The following is a 15,012-nucleotide window of genomic DNA, read 5'->3' as shown; positions in this document are numbered from 1 at the left end:
TTATCAATGTCGTGATAGAACAGTTGTGATTTGAGTAGTAGAAGCGCCCCTGAATTGATACTTATTATATACAGCCTGTAAGATAGTCAAAAATGCATGCTAGGAGAGGAGATGCAAATATAAATGTATTAGAAAAATACATAAAGAGGAGTGATATGCTTTTATTCATGCAAGGCTAGAAAAAATCCCCATACTGTCGAAAGCATTCATACACCACCAAATGGAAATAAACAATTCTGACATTAAACGAAAAGGTGACGATGCATTCGTATCATCACCTTGAGAAGGATCATCTAGGAATTGAGCCCAAGCCTCAGCACTTAAAACCAGAAACACTCCACTAAAATAGGAGGCCTGTTGGTGCCAACAATTCTGAAAGTTAATGCTTGTTCTGGTTGAGCATTGAACCGAATGCAGGGCTCTTTTGAAAGTGAGGTTTGTGAATCAACAGATACATCCACATGCCAATTATGTTATTGTTTTTAAGAGAATTCACTTTCTTGGAACGAGATTGCATGAACCCATCTTCAGGGCCTGGACAATTTCATGCAAAACGGCAACTCTCAACATTGCAGCCAAGACAATATAACTAGTGTTTCTGCCCGGTTTCGAACCGGGGACCTTTCGCGTGTGAGGCGAACGTGATAACCACTACACTACAGAAACAGATACCTACAGGTGATTCTTCTGTGATGAAACTGCTCAAAACAGGCTATTCCAAGGGCATCTGGTTTTAGATTTCTTTCATGCAACCTGCCCGACAGCCCTATCTGAACGCTTGTATATGCCTTGCAAGTTCAGCATTTTTGCAAATTGCTTAAAGAGAAATGTTTCCTATTTGCTCAGGCAGGGCAAGGTTAAAAGCATGAGACTCTAGCAAATAATCATCCACTACTGCAAAGAGAAAATTGATATTGGCTTTGAAATGCATACTTCAAAAGAGCACCAATGAAAGGGCTCATCCGGGATTTGAACCCAGGACCTCTCGCACCCAAAGCGAGAATCATACCCCTAGACCAACGAGCCGTTGAAAGACCCTCACCTCTGAAAAGGTAATACCAGCTCTAAGCCCGCAATGAAGATCATGCTGGGGTCTTTTTCATGCTTGGTCTGTGAATTCACAGGAAATTCAGTGTCAACTTACCCTTTCTCAAACGATAGCACTATCATTTGTAAGTGTCCCCTTTTATTTTGTCTCAGCATTGGACACGTCTTACAGGAAGTCAGCAGTTATTTATATATTTCTGCATTGGCTAGAGCCTAAAGAGAAAGAATAAAAAGCTGTTCATAACAACATAAGAAACACATTTTGCCTTTTCTCTCCAATACTGATTCCCTTTGTGCAAATCGAAATGCCAAGGTGAATAGCTGGGCCACAGATTCTGGCTAGTTATCTATCTCTTGAATGCAAGAAGCAATAAAAACTGCCTAATGCAGGACTAAAGCATTCCTTGCATAGCCTCTAACATCATAACATAACTGAGCTGCTGGTAACAAGCTAAGCAATGCATTCCCAAAATGAGAAGTACATGTGCTTATGTGCTTATCCGCTCAATCAGCGCTCGATCAGGCTCGATCAAGGAAAGGTGGAAAGGGTCCAAATGGCTGTCCCTTCCTTTTTAGGGTGGGTCCTGCTGACTATCATAGGATTCCTCTTGAGAGTGGCCAGGGTCAGAGGAAAAACTTTCAATGGTTCTTAGTGTTCTCTCCAGAAGCAGGCATTTTCTGTTCCTTTAATTTCAGGCTTTTCCCAGCAGTCTCTGTTCTGCCTATGTAAATTAACAAAAGCAGTGCTTATTCCTCACTTGCTCTAATGTCCTTCCTGTCCACAAAGCTCTGCCTAAGTATGCTTTTTTTCTTTTTCAGGGAAATTCTAAATGGTTTCTCTGTCCACTCTGTGGCAGTAGAATGCTGATTATGATGCCATGTTTTGTGGAATCACCAAGGTACAACTACAGAGGAATATATGAGTCTGAAGGACATGGAACTCTTAGCTAACACATCACAAAATGTGATGCTTGCCAACCAAGCACTACATTCTGGTGCGCTGATGATCAGAACATTCTGCTCCTAAAGGAAAGAAAATACCGCTTGATTGAAAATAAAGTCTCTGTTTATATTAACGCTCTCTCTCTCCCTATATCTATCTATCTATCTATCTATCTATCTATCTATCTATCTATCTATCTATCTATCTATCTATCTATCTATCTATCTATCTATCTATCTATCTATCTATCTATCTATCTATCTATCTATATCTCTATCTATCTATCTATCTATCTATCTATCTTTATATATGGATACATGCATACACCTACTCATAGATATGCCATGCATTTCTTTGGATTTGTTTCAACCTCTTGCCATTTATTTGAGAATCCCTACTTTTCAAGTGACTGCAAATGAAGTCATCTCTGGCACGTTTTGGCTGATGCAAGGTAACCAAAACACAAGACAACTTTTAATAAAAATCATTGGTTTCTTTGTTAACGTGCACTGTCAAACATGGGACTTTCACACGTCAGGTAAATATGATAACCAATACACAACAGAAGCAGATGCAGATTGCTTATCAATGTCGTGATAGAACAGTTGTGATTTGAGTAGTAGAAGCGCCCCTGAATTGATACTTATTATATACAGCCTGTAAGATAGTCAAAAATGCATGCTAGGAGAGGAGATGCAAATATAAATGTATTAGAAAAATACATAAAGAGGAGTGATATGCTTTTATTCATGCAAGGCTAGAAAAAATCCCCATACTGTCGAAAGCATTCATACACCACCAAATGGAAATAAACAATTCTGACATTAAACGAAAAGGTGACGATGCATTTGTATCATCACCTTGAGAAGGATCATCTAGGAATTGAGCCCAAGCCTCAGCACTTAAAACCAGAAACACTCCACTAAAATAGGAGGCCTGTTGGTGCCAACAATTCTCAAAGTTAATGCTTGTTCTGGTTGAGCATTGAACCGAATGCAGGGCTCTTTTGAAAGTGAGGTTTGTGAATCAACAGATACATCCACATGCCAATTATGTTATTGTTTTTAAGAGAATTCACTTTCTTGGAACGAGATTGCATGAACCCATCTTCAGGGCCTGGACAATTTCATGCAAAACGGCAACTCTCAACATTGCAGCCAAGACAATATAACTAGTGTTTCTGCCCGGTTTCGAACCGGGGACCTTTCGCGTGTGAGGCGAACGTGATAACCACTACACTACAGAAAAAGATACCTACAGGTGATTCTTCTGTGATGAAACTGCTCAAAACAGACTATTCCAAGGGCATCTGGTTTTAGATTTCTTTCATGCAACCTGCCCGACAGCCCTATCTGAACGCTTGTATATGCCTTGCAAGTTCAGCATTTTTGCAAATTGCTTAAAGAGAAATGTTTCCTATTTGCTCAGGCAGGGCAAGGTTAAAAGCATGAGACTCTAGCAAATAATCATCCACTACTGCAAAGAGAAAATTGATATTGGCTTTGAAATGCATACTTCAAAAGAGCACCAATGAAAGGGCTCATCCGGGATTTGAACCCGGGACCTCTCGCACCCAAAGCGAGAATCATACCCCTAGACCAACGAGCCGTTGAAAGACCCTCACCTCTGAAAAGGTAATACCAGCTCTAAGCCCGCAATGAAGATCATGCTGGGGTCTTTTTCATGCTTGGTCTGTGAATTCACAGGAAATTCAATGTCAACTTACCCTTTCTCAAACGATAGCACTATCATTTGTAAGTGTCCCCTTTTATTTTGTCTCAGCATTGGACACGTCTTACAGGAAGTCAGCAGTTATTTATATATTTCTGCATTGGCTAGAGCCTAAAGAGAAAGAATAAAAAGCTGTTCATAACAACATAAGAAACACATTTTGCCTTTTCTCTCCAATACTGATTCCCTTTGTGCAAATCGAAATGCCAAGGTGAATAGCTGGGCCACAGATTCTGGCTAGTTATCTATCTCTTGAATGCAAGAAGCAATAAAAACTGCCTAATGCAGGACTAAAGCATTCCTTGCATAGCCTCTAACATCATAACATAACTGAGCTGCTGGTAACAAGCTAAGCAATGCATTCCCAAAATGAGAAGTACATGTGCTTATGTGCTTATCCGCTCAATCAGCGCTCGCTCAGGCTCGATCAGGCGAGATATAGGAAAGGTGGAAAGGGTCCAAATGGCTGTCCCTTCCTTTTTAGGGTGGGTCCTGCTGACTATCATAGGATTCCTCTTGAGAGTGGCCAGGGTCAGAGGAAAAACTTTCAATGCTTCTTAGTGTTCTCTCCAGAAGCAGGCATTTTCTGTTCCTTTAATTTCAGGCTTTTCCCAGCAGTCTCTGTTCTGCCTATGTAAATTAACAAAAGCAGTGCTTATTCCTCACTTGCTCTAATGTCCTTCCTGTCCACAAAGCTCTGCCTAAGTATGCTTTTTTTCTTTTTCAGGGAAATTCTAAATGGTTTCTCTGTCCACTCTGTGGCAGTAGAATGCTGATTATGATGCCATGTTTTGTGGAATCACCAAGGTACAACTACAGAGGAATATATGAGTCTGAAGGACATGGAACTCTTAGCTAACACATCACAATATGTGATGCTTGCCAACCAAGCACTACATTCTGGTGCGCTGATGATCAGAACATTCTGCTCCTAAAGGAAAGAAAATACCGCTTGATTGAAAATAAAGTCTCTGTTTATATTAACGCTCTCTCTCTCCCTATATCTATCTATCTATCTATCTATCTATCTATCTATCTATCTATCTATCTATCTATCTATCTATCTATCTATCTATCTATCTATCTATCTATCTATCTATCTATCTATCTATCTATCTATCTATCTATCTATCTATCTATCTATCTATCTATCTATCTATCTATCTATCTATCTATCTATCTATATCTCTATCTATCTATCTATCTATCTATCTTTATATATGGATACATGCATACACCTACTCATAGATATGCCATGCATTTCTTTGGATTTGTTTCAACCTCTTGCCATTTATTTGAGAATCCCTACTTTTCAAGTGACTGCAAATGAAGTCATCTCTGGCACGTTTTGGCTGATGCAAGGTAACCAAAACACAAGACAACTTTTAATAAAAATCATTGGTTTCTTTGTTAACGTGCACTGTCAAACATGGGACTTTCACACGTCAGGTAAATATGATAACCAATACACAACAGAAGCAGATGCAGATTGCTTATCAATGTCGTGATAGAACAGTTGTGATTTGAGTAGTAGAAGCGCCCCTGAATTGATACTTATTATATACAGCCTGTAAGATAGTCAAAAATGCATGCTAGGAGAGGAGATGCAAATATAAATGTATTAGAAAAATACATAAAGAGGAGTGATATGCTTTTATTCATGCAAGGCTAGAAAAAATCCCCATACTGTCGAAAGCATTCATACACCACCAAATGGAAATAAACAATTCTGACATTAAACGAAAAGGTGACGATGCATTTGTATCATCACCTTGAGAAGGATCATCTAGGAATTGAGCCCAAGCCTCAGCACTTAAAACCAAAAACACTCCACTAAAATAGGAGGCCTGTTGGTGCCAACAATTCTCAAAGTTAATGCTTGTTCTGGTTGAGCATTGAACCGAATGCAGGGCTCTTTTGAAAGTGAGGTCTGTGAATCAACAGATACATCCACATGCCAATTATGTTATTGTTTTTAAGAGAATTCCCTTTCTTGGAACGAGACTGCATGAACCCACCTTCAGGGCCTGGACAATTTCATGCAAAACGGCAACTCTCAACATTGCAGCCAAGACAATATAACTAGTGTTTCTGCCCGGTTTCGAACCGGGGACCTTTCGCGTGTGAGGCGAACGTGATAACCACTACACTACAGAAACAGATACCTACAGGTGATTCTTCTGTGATGAAACTGCTCAAAACAGACTATTCCAAGGGCATCTGGTTTTAGATTTCTTTCATGCAACCTGCCCGACAGCCCTATCTGAACGCTTGTATATGCCTTGCAAGTTCAGCATTTTTGCAAAATGCTTAAAGAGAAATGTTTCCTATTTGCTCAGGCAGGGCAAGGTTAAAAGCATGAGACTCTAGCAAATAATCATCCACTACTGCAAAGAGAAAATTGATATTGGCTTTGAAATGCATACTTCAAAAGAGCACCAATGAAAGGGCTCGTCCGGGATTTGAACCCGGGACCTCTCGCACCCAAAGTGAGAATCATACCCCTAGACCAACGAGCCGTTGAAAGACCCTCACCTCTGAAAAGGTAATACCAGCTCTAAGCCCGCAATGAAGATCATGCTGGGGTCTTTTTCATGCTTGGTCTGTGAATTCACAGGAAATTCAGTGTCAACTTACCCTTTCTCAAACGATAGCACTATCATTTGTAAGTGTCCCCTTTTATTTTTTCTCAGCATTGGACAAGTCTTACAGGAAGTCAGCAGTTATTTATATATTTCTGCATTGGCTAGAGCCTAAAGAGAAAGAATAAAAAGCTGTTCATAACAACATAAGAAACACATTTTGCCTTTTCTCTCAAATACTTATTCCCTTTGTGCAAATCGGAATGCCAAGGTGAATAGCTGGGCCACAGATTCTGGCTAATTATCTATCTCTTGAATGCAAGAAGCAATAAAAACTGCCTAATGCAGGACTAAAGCATTCCTTGCATAGCCTCTAACATCATAACATAACTGAGCTGCTGGTAACAAGCTAAGCAATGCCTTCCCAAAATGAGAAGTACATGTGCTTATGTGCTTATCCGCTCAATCAGCGCTCGATCAGGCTCGATATAGGAAAGGTGGAAAGGGTCCAAATGGCTTTCCCTTCCTTTTTAGGGTGGGTCCTGCTGACTATCATAGGATTCCTCTTAAGAGTGGCCAGGGTCAGAGGAATAACTTTCAATGCTTCTTAGTGTTCTCTCCAGAAGCAGGCATTTTCTGTGCCTTTAATTTCAGGCTTTTCCCAGCAGTCTCTGTTCTGCCTATGTAAATTAACAAAAGCAGTGCTTATTCCTCACTTGCTCTAATGTCCTTCCTGGCCACAAAGCTCTGCCTAAGTATGCTTTTTTTCTTTTTCAGGGAAATTCTAAATGGTTTCTCTGTCCACTCTGTGGCAGTAGAATGCTGATTATGATGCCATGTTTTGTGGAATCACCAAGGTACAACTACAGAGGAATATATGAGTCTGAAGGACATGGAACTCTTAGCTAACACATCACAATATGTGATGCTTGCCAACCAAGCACTACATTCTGGTGCGCTGATGATCAGAACATTCTGCTCCTAAAGGAAAGAAAATACCGCTTGATTGAAAATAAAGTCTCTGTTTATATTAACGCTCTCTCTCTCCCTATATCTATCTATCTATCTATCTATCTATCTATCTATCTATCTATCTATCTATCTATCTATCTATCTATCTATCTATCTATCTATCTATCTATCTATCTATCTATCTATCTATCTATCTATCTATCTATCTATCTATCTATCTATCTATCTTTATATATGGATACATGCATACACCTACTCATAGATATGCCATGCATTTCTTTGGATTTGTTTCAACCTCTTGCCATTTATTTGAGAATCCCTACTTTTCAAGTGACTGCAAATGAAGTAATCTCTGGCACGGTTTGGCTGATGCAAGGTAACCAAAACACAAGACAACTTTTAATAAAAATCATTGGTTTCTTTGTTAACGTGCACTGTCCAACATGGGACTTTCACACGTCAGGTAAATATGATAACCGATACACAACAGAAGCAGATGCAGATTGCTTATCAATGTCGTGATAGAACAGTTGTGATTTGAGTAGAAGAAGCGCCCCTGAATTGATACTTATTATATACAGCCTGTAAGATAGTCAAAAATGCATGCTAGGAGAGGAGATGCAAATATAAATGTATTAGAAAAATACATAAAGAGGAGTGATATGCTTTGATTCATGCAAGGCTAGAAAAAATCCCCATACTGTCGAAAGCATTCATACACCACCAAATGGAAATAAACAATTCTGACATTAAACGAAAAGGTGACGATGCATTTGTATCATCACCTTGAGAAGGATCATCTAGGAATTGAGCCCAAGCCTCAGCACTTAAAAACCAGAAACACTCCACTAAAATAAGAGGCCTGTTGGTGCCAACAATTCTCAAAGTTAATGCTTGTTCTGGTTGAGCATTGAACCGAATGCAGGGCTCTTTTGAAAGTGAGGTCTGTGAATCAACAGATACATCCACATGCCAATTATGTTATTGTTTTTAAGAGAATTCACTTTCTTGGAACGAGACTGCATGAACCCATCTTCAGGGCCTGGACAATTTCATGCAAAACGGCAACTCTCAACATTGCAGCCAAGACAATATAACTAGTGTTTCTGCCCGGTTTCGAACCGGGGACCTTTCGCGTGTGAGGCGAACGTGATAACCACTACACTACAGAAACAGATACCTACAGGTGATTCTTCTGTGATGAAACTGCTCAAAACAGGTTATTCCAAGGGCATCTGGTTTTAGATTTCTTTCATGCAACCTGCCCGACAGCCCTATCTGAACGCTTGTATATGCCTTGCAAGTTCAGCATTTTTGCAAAATGATTAAAGAGAAATGTTTCCTATTTGCTCAGGCAGGGCAAGGTTAAAAGCATGAGACTCTAGCAAATATGCATCCACTACTGCAAAGAGAAAATTAATATTGGCTTTGAAATGCATACTTCAAAAGAGCACCAATGAAAGGGCTCGTCCGGGATTTGAACCCGGGACCTCTCGCACCCTAAGCGAGAATCATACCCCTAGACCAACGAGCCGTTGAAAGACCCTCACCTCTGAAAAGGTAATACCAGCTCTAAGCCCGCAATGAAGATCATGCTGGGGTCTTTTTCATGCTTGGTCTGTGAATTCACAGGAAATTCAGTGTCAACTTACCCTTTCTCAAACGATAGCACTATCATTTGTAAGTGTCCCCTTTTATTTTGTCTCAGCATTGGACACGTCTTACAGGAAGTCAGCAGTTATTTATATATTTCTGCATTGGCTAGAGCCTAAAGAGAAAGAATAAAAAGCTGTTCATAACAACATAAGAAACACATTTTGCCTTTTCTCTCCAATACTGATTCCCTTTGTGCAAATCGGAATGCCAAGGTGAATAGCTGGGCCACAGATTCTGGCTAGTTATCTATCTCTTGAATGCAAGAAGCAATAAAAACTGCCTAATGCAGGACTAAAGCATTCCTTGCATAGCCTCTAACATCATAACATAACTGAGCTGCTGGTAACAAGCTAAGCAATGCATTCCCAAAATGAGAAGTACATGTGCTTATGTGCTTATCCGCTCAATCAGCGCTCGATCAGGCTCGATCAGGCGAGATATAGGAAAGGTGGAAAGGGTCCAAATGGCTGTCCCTTCCTTTTTAGGGTGGGTCCTGCTGACTATCATAGGATTCCTCTTAAGAGTGGCCAGGGTCAGAGGAAAAACTTTCAATGCTTCTTAGTGTTCTCTCCAGAAGCAGGCATTTTCTGTGCCTTTAATTTCAGGCTTTTCCCAGCAGTCTCTGTTCTGCCTATGTAAATTAACAAAAGCAGTGCTTATTCCTCACTTGCTCTAATGTCCTTCCTGTCCACAAAGCTCTGCCTAAGTATGCTTTTTTTCTTTTTCAGGGAAATTCTAAATGGTTTCTCTGTCCACTCTGTGGCAGTAGAATGCTGATTATGATGCCATGTTTTGTGGAATCACCAAGGTACAACTACAGAGGAATATATGAGTCTGAAGGACATGGAACTCTTAGCTAACACATCACAATATGTGATGCTTGCCAACCAAGCACTACATTCTGGTGCGCTGATGATCAGAACATTCTGCTCCTAAAGGAAAGAAAATACCGCTTGATTGAAAATAAAGTCTCTGTTTATATTAACGCTCTCTCTCTCCCTATATCTATCTATCTATCTATCTATCTATCTATCTATCTATCTATCTATCTATCTATCTATCTATCTATCTATCTATCTATCTATCTATCTATCTATCTATCTATCTATCTATCTATCTATCTATCTATCTATCTATCTATCTATCTATCTATCTATATCTCTATCTATCTATCTATCTATCTATCTTTATATATGGATACTTGCATACACCTACTCATAGATATGCCATGCATTTCTTTGGATTTGTTTCAACCTCTTGCCATTTATTTGAGAATCCCTACTTTTCAAGTGACTGCAAATGAAGTCATCTCTGGCACGTTTTGGCTGATGCAAGGTAACCAAAACACAAGACAACTTTTAATAAAAATCATTGGTTTCTTTGTTAACGTGCACTGTCAAACATGGGACTTTCACACGTCAGGTAAATATGATAACCAATACACAACAGAAGCAGATGCAGATTGCTTATCAATGTCGTGATAGAACAGTTGTGATTTGAGTAGTAGAAGCGCCCCTGAATTGATACTTATTATATACAGCCTGTAAGATAGTCAAAAATGCATGCTAGGAGAGGAGATGCAAATATAAATGTATTAGAAAAATACATAAAGAGGAGTGATATGCTTTTATTCATGCAAGGCTAGAAAAAATCCCCATACTGTCGAAAGCATTCATACACCACAAAATGGAAATAAACAATTCTGACATTAAACGAAAAGGTGACGATGCATTTGTATCATCACCTTGAGAAGGATCATCTAGGAATTGAGCCCAAGCCTCAGCACTTAAAACCAGAAACACTCCACTAAAATAGGAGGCCTGTTGGTGCCAACAATTCTCAAAGTTAATGCTTGTTCTGGTTGAGCATTGAACCGAATGCAGGGCTCTTTTGAAAGTGAGGTCTGTGAATCAACAGATACATCCACATGCCAATTATGTTATTGTTTTTAAGAGAATTCACTTTCTTGGAACGAGACTGCATGAACCCATCTTCAGGGCCTGGACAATTTCATGCAAAACGGCAACTCTCAACATTGCAGCCAAGATAATATAACTAGTGTTTCTGCCCGGTTTCGAACCGGGGACCTTTCGCGTGTGAGGCGAACGTGATAACCACTACACTACAGAAACAGATACCTACAGGTGATTCTTCTGTGATGAAACTGCTCAAAACAGACTATTCCAAGGGCATCTGGTTTTAGATTTCTTTCATGCAACCTGCCCGACAGCCCTATCTGAACGCTTGTATATGCCTTGCAAGTTCAGCATTTTTGCAAAATGCTTAAAGAGAAATGTTTCCTATTTGCTCAGGCAGGGCAAGGTTAAAAGCATGAGACTCTAGCAAATAATCATCCACTACTGCAAAGAGAAAATTGATATTGGCTTTGAAATGCATACTTCAAAAGAGCACCAATGAAAGGGCTCGTCCGGGATTTGAACCCGGGACCTCTCGCACCCAAAGCGAGAATCATACCCCTAGACCAACGAGCCGTTGAAAGACCCTCACCTCTGAAAAGGTAATACCAGCTCTAAGCCCGCAATGAAGATCATGCTGGGGTCTTTTTCATGCTTGGTCTGTGAATTCACAGGAAATTCAGTGTCAACTTACTCTTTCTCAAACGATAGCACTATCATTTGTAAGTGTCCCCTTTTATTTTTTCTCAGCATTGGACAAGTCTTACAGGAAGTCAGCAGTTATTTATATATTTCTGCATTGGCTAGAGCCTAAAGAGAAAGAATAAAAAGCTGTTCATAACAACATAAGAAACACATTTTGCCTTTTCTCTCAAATACTTATTCCCTTTGTGCAAATCGGAATGCCAAGGTGAATAGCTGGGCCACAGATTCTGGCTAATTATCTATCTCTTGAATGCAAGAAGCAATAAAAACTGCCTAATGCAGGACTAAAGCATTCCTTGCATAGCCTCTAACATCATAACATAACTGAGCTGCTGGTAACAAGCTAAGCAATACCTTCCCAAAATGAGAAGTACATGTGCTTATGTGCTTATCCGCTCATTCAGCGCTCAATCAGGCTCGATCAGGCGAGATATAGAAAAGGTGGAAAGGGTCCAAATGGCTGTCCCTTCCTTTTTAGGGTGGGTCCTGCTGACTATCATAGGATTCCTCTTAAGAGTGGCCAGGGTCAGAGGAAAAACTTTCAATGCTTCTTAGTGTTCTCTCCAGAAGCAGGCATTTTCTGTGCCTGTAATTTCAGGTTTTTCCCAGCAGTCTCTGTTCTGCCTATGTAAATTAACAAAAGCAGTGCTTATTCCTCACTTGTTCTAATGTCCTTCCTGTCCACAAAGCTCTGCCTAAGTATGCTTTTTTTCTTTTTCAGGGAAATTCTAAATGGTTTCTCTGTCCACTCTGTGGCAGTAGAATGATGATTATGATGCCATGTTTTGTTGAATCACCAAGGTACAACTACAGAGGAATATATGAGTCTGAAGGACATGGAACTCTTAGCTAACACATCACAATATGTGATGCTTGCCAACCAAGCACTACATTCTGGTGCGCTGATGATCAGAACATTCTGCTCCTAAAGGAAAGAAAAGACCGCTTGATTGAAAATAAAGTCTCTGTTTATATTAACGCTCTCTCTCTCCCTATATCTATCTATCTATCTATCTATCTATCTATCTATCTATCTATCTATCTATCTATCTATCTATCTATCTATCTATCTATCTATCTATCTATCCATCTATCTATCTATCTATCTATCTATCTATCTATCTATCTATCTATCTATCTATCTATCTATCGATCTATCTATCTATCTATCTGTCTGTCTGTCTGTCTGTCTGTCTGTCTGTCTGTCTGTCCGTCTATCCATTCATCCATCCATCCATCCATCCATCCATCCATCCATCCATCCATCCATCCATCCATCCATCCATCCATCCATCCATCCATCCATCCATCCATCCATCCATCCATCCATCCATCCATCCATCCATCCATCCATCCATCCATCCATCCATCTATCTATCTATCTATCTATCTATCTATCTATCTATCTATCTATCTATCTATCTATCTATCTATCTATCTATCTATCTATCTTTATATATGGATACATGCATACACCTACACATAGATATGCCATGCATTTCTTTGGATTTGTTTCAACCTCTTGCCATTTATTTGAGAATCCCTACTTTTCAAGTGACTGCAAATGAAGTAATCTCTGGCACGGTTTGGCTGATGCAAGGTAACTAAAACACAAGACAACTTTTAATAAAAATCATTGGTTTCTTTGTTAACGTGCACTGTCCAACATGGGACTTTCACACGTCAGGTAAATATGATAACCAATACACAACAGAAGCAGATGCAGATTGCTTATCAATGTCGTGATAGAACAGTTGTGATTTGAGTAGAAGAAGCGCCCCTGAATTGATACTTATTATATACAGCCTGTAAGATAGTCAAAAATGCATGCTAGGAGAGGAGATGCAAATATAAATGTATTAGAAAAATACATAAAGAGGAGTGATATGCTTTTATTCATGCAAGGCTAGAAAAAATCCCCATACTGTCGAAAGCATTCATACACCACCAAATGGAAATAAACAATTCTGACATTAAACGAAAAGGTGACGATGCATTTGTATCATCACCTTGAGAAGGATCATCTAGGAATTGAGCCCAAGCCTCAGCACTTAAAAACCAGAAACACTCCACTAAAATAAGAGGCCTGTTGGTGCCAACAATTCTCAAAGTTAATGCTTGTTCTGGTTGAGCATTGAACCGAATGCAGGGCTCTTTTGAAAGTGAGGTCTGTGAATCAACAGATACATCCACATGCCAATTATGTTATTGTTTTTAAGAGAATTCACTTTCTTGGAACGAGACTGCATGAACCCATCTTCAGGGCCTGGACAATTTCATGCAAAACGGCAACTCTCAACATTGCAGCCAAGACAATATAACTAGTGTTTCTGCCCGGTTTCGAACCGGGGACCTTTCGCGTGTGAGGCGAACGTGATAACCACTACACTACAGAAACAGATACCTACAGGTGATTCTTCTGTGATGAAACTGCTCAAAACAGGCTATTCCAAGGGCATCTGGTTTTAGATTTCTTTCATGCAACCTGCCCGACAGCCCTATCTGAACGCTTGTATATGCCTTGCAAGTTCAGCATTTTTGCAAATTGCTTAAAGAGAAATGTTTCCTATTTGCTCAGGCAGGGCAAGGTTAAAAGCATGAGACTCTAGCAAATAATCATCCACTACTGCAAAGAGAAAATTGATATTGGCTTTGAAATGCATACTTCAAAAGAGCACCAATGAAAGGGCTCATCCGGGATTTGAACCCAGGACCTCTCGCACCCAAAGCGAGAATCATACCCCTAGACCAACGAGCCGTTGAAAGACCCTCACCTCTGAAAAGGTAATACCAGCTCTAAGCCCGCAATGAAGATCATGCTGGGGTCTTTTTCATGCTTGGTCTGTGAATTCACAGGAAATTCAGTGTCAACTTACCCTTTCTCAAACGATAGCACTATCATTTGTAAGTGTCCCCTTTTATTTTGTCTCAGCATTGGACACGTCTTACAGGAAGTCAGCAGTTATTTATATATTTCTGCATTGGCTAGAGCCTAAAGAGAAAGAATAAAAAGCTGTTCATAACAACATAAGAAACACATTTTGCCTTTTCTCTCCAATACTGATTCCCTTTGTGCAAATCGAAATGCCAAGGTGAATAGCTGGGCCACAGATTCTGGCTAGTTATCTATCTCTTGAATGCAAGAAGCAATAAAAACTGCCTAATGCAGGACTAAAGCATTCCTTGCATAGCCTCTAACATCATAACATAACTGAGCTGCTGGTAACAAGCTAAGCAATGCATTCCCAAAATGAGAAGTACATGTGCTTATGTGCTTATCCGCTCAATCAGCGCTCGATCAGGCTCGATCAAGGAAAGGTGGAAAGGGTCCAAATGGCTGTCCCTTCCTTTTTAGGGTGGGTCCTGCTGACTATCATAGGATTCCTCTTGAGAGTGGCCAGGGTCAGAGGAAAAACTTTCAATGGTTCTTAGTGTTCTCTCCAGAAGCAGGCATTTTCTG

General features: G+C 39.9%; 12 non-coding genes across 12 annotated transcripts; all 12 read right to left on the bottom strand.

Moving 5' to 3' along the window:
• Positions 1 to 593: 593 nt before the first annotated feature.
• TRNAV-CAC (transfer RNA valine (anticodon CAC)) lies at positions 594 to 666 on the bottom strand. The gene has a single exon. It is a non-coding gene; the product is annotated as a tRNA-Val (tRNA).
• A 288-nt stretch (positions 667 to 954) lies between these two features.
• On the bottom strand, positions 955 to 1,026 carry TRNAP-UGG (transfer RNA proline (anticodon UGG)). Its single transcript has one exon. It is a non-coding gene; the product is annotated as a tRNA-Pro (tRNA).
• A 2,139-nt stretch (positions 1,027 to 3,165) lies between these two features.
• On the bottom strand, positions 3,166 to 3,238 carry TRNAV-CAC (transfer RNA valine (anticodon CAC)). The gene has a single exon. It is a non-coding gene; the product is annotated as a tRNA-Val (tRNA).
• Positions 3,239 to 3,526: 288 nt separating this feature from the next.
• On the bottom strand, positions 3,527 to 3,598 carry TRNAP-UGG (transfer RNA proline (anticodon UGG)). Its single transcript has one exon. It is a non-coding gene; the product is annotated as a tRNA-Pro (tRNA).
• A 2,209-nt stretch (positions 3,599 to 5,807) lies between these two features.
• On the bottom strand, positions 5,808 to 5,880 carry TRNAV-CAC (transfer RNA valine (anticodon CAC)). Its single transcript has one exon. It is a non-coding gene; the product is annotated as a tRNA-Val (tRNA).
• A 288-nt stretch (positions 5,881 to 6,168) lies between these two features.
• Positions 6,169 to 6,240, bottom strand: TRNAP-UGG (transfer RNA proline (anticodon UGG)). Its single transcript has one exon. It is a non-coding gene; the product is annotated as a tRNA-Pro (tRNA).
• Positions 6,241 to 8,376: 2,136 nt separating this feature from the next.
• TRNAV-CAC (transfer RNA valine (anticodon CAC)) lies at positions 8,377 to 8,449 on the bottom strand. The gene has a single exon. It is a non-coding gene; the product is annotated as a tRNA-Val (tRNA).
• A 288-nt stretch (positions 8,450 to 8,737) lies between these two features.
• On the bottom strand, positions 8,738 to 8,809 carry TRNAP-AGG (transfer RNA proline (anticodon AGG)). Its single transcript has one exon. It is a non-coding gene; the product is annotated as a tRNA-Pro (tRNA).
• Positions 8,810 to 10,990: 2,181 nt separating this feature from the next.
• TRNAV-CAC (transfer RNA valine (anticodon CAC)) lies at positions 10,991 to 11,063 on the bottom strand. The gene has a single exon. It is a non-coding gene; the product is annotated as a tRNA-Val (tRNA).
• Positions 11,064 to 11,351: 288 nt separating this feature from the next.
• Positions 11,352 to 11,423, bottom strand: TRNAP-UGG (transfer RNA proline (anticodon UGG)). The gene has a single exon. It is a non-coding gene; the product is annotated as a tRNA-Pro (tRNA).
• A 2,454-nt stretch (positions 11,424 to 13,877) lies between these two features.
• On the bottom strand, positions 13,878 to 13,950 carry TRNAV-CAC (transfer RNA valine (anticodon CAC)). Its single transcript has one exon. It is a non-coding gene; the product is annotated as a tRNA-Val (tRNA).
• Positions 13,951 to 14,238: 288 nt separating this feature from the next.
• TRNAP-UGG (transfer RNA proline (anticodon UGG)) lies at positions 14,239 to 14,310 on the bottom strand. Its single transcript has one exon. It is a non-coding gene; the product is annotated as a tRNA-Pro (tRNA).
• Positions 14,311 to 15,012: the final 702 nt, after the last annotated feature.

The sequence above is a fragment of the Lissotriton helveticus genome, chromosome 8, assembly GCF_964261635.1.
Source record: "Lissotriton helveticus chromosome 8, aLisHel1.1, whole genome shotgun sequence".
NCBI lineage: Eukaryota > Metazoa > Chordata > Amphibia > Caudata > Salamandridae > Lissotriton > Lissotriton helveticus.
Note: the sequence above shows the minus strand (reverse complement) of the source record. Positions and strands in the feature narration are given on the sequence as shown.